The 1,174-nt window shown below is 39.4% G+C and overlaps 1 non-coding gene across 1 annotated transcript; it reads right to left on the reverse strand.

Moving 5' to 3' along the window:
* Positions 1 to 715: 715 nt before the first annotated feature.
* On the reverse strand, positions 716 to 823 carry LOC112788027 (small nucleolar RNA R71). The gene has a single exon (XR_003195408.1). It is a non-coding gene; the product is annotated as a small nucleolar RNA R71 (small nucleolar RNA).
* Positions 824 to 1,174: the final 351 nt, after the last annotated feature.

Here is a 1,174-nt window from a genome sequence, read left to right on the forward strand (position 1 = left end):
CTATTTGTTTATTGATATACTAACATCTTTCCTTCAACTCTCCAAAAATCCGAACCCCCTCTCTCTCTGAGTTCAGATTTTCTTCCCTTCTTTTCTTCTACTAACACAAGGATCCCTATACTGTGGTATAAAGGATCCATATTATTATTACTATTTTTTCTGTGCCATCTTCTTTGTCATATGAGCAGGAGCAAGGACAAGAACATTCTTGTTAAAGCAGATCCAGAACCTGAAAGGACTCTGAAGAAAAAATTAAGAGAAGCTAAAATACAACAATCCAGAGATAACCTTTCAGAAATATTTCGAACAGGAAAAGGAGATGGCAGCCGAAAATAATAATAATATAAGGAAGATGCTTGGTGACTTCACTGCACCTAATTCCAATTTACATGGAAGAAGCATCTCCATTCCTGCCATTGGAGCAAACAATTTTGAGCTGAAACCTCAATTAGTTTCTCTGATGCAGCAGAACTGCAAGTTTCATGGACTTCCATCTGAAGATCCTTTTCAGTTCTTAACTGAATTCTTGCAGATATGTGATACTGTTAAGACTAATGAAGTAGATCCTAAAGTCTACAGGCTCATGCTTTTCCCTTTTGCTGTAAGAGACAGAGCTAGATTATGGTTGGATTCTCAACCCAAAGACAGCCTGAACTCTTGGGATAAGCTGGTCACGGCTTTCTTAGCCAAGTACTTTCCTCCTCAAAAGCTGAGCAAGCTTAGAGCTGATGTTCAAACCTTCAGACAGAAAGAAGGTGAATCCCTCTATGAAGCTTAGGAAAGATACAAACAGTTGACCAAAAAGTGTCCTTCTGACATGCTTTCAGAATGGACCATCCTGGATATATTCTATGATGGTTTATCTGAGCTATCAAAGATGTCACTGGACACTTCTGCAGGTGGATCCATTCACCTAAAGAAAACGCCTGCAGAAGCTCAAGAACTCATTGACATGGTTGCTAATAACCAGTTCATGTACACTTCTGAAAGGAATCCTGTGAGCAATGGGACGCCTATGAAGAAGGGAGTTCTTGAAGTTGATACTCTGAATGCCATATTGGCTCAGAACAAAATATTGACTCAGCAAGTCAATATGATTTCTCAGAGTTTGCATGGAATGCAAGCTGCATCCAACAGTACTCAAGAGGCATCTTCTGAAGAAGAAGCCTATGAT

Source organism: Arachis hypogaea, chromosome 20 (assembly GCF_003086295.3).
Source record: "Arachis hypogaea cultivar Tifrunner chromosome 20, arahy.Tifrunner.gnm2.J5K5, whole genome shotgun sequence".
Taxonomy (NCBI): domain Eukaryota; kingdom Viridiplantae; phylum Streptophyta; class Magnoliopsida; order Fabales; family Fabaceae; genus Arachis; species Arachis hypogaea.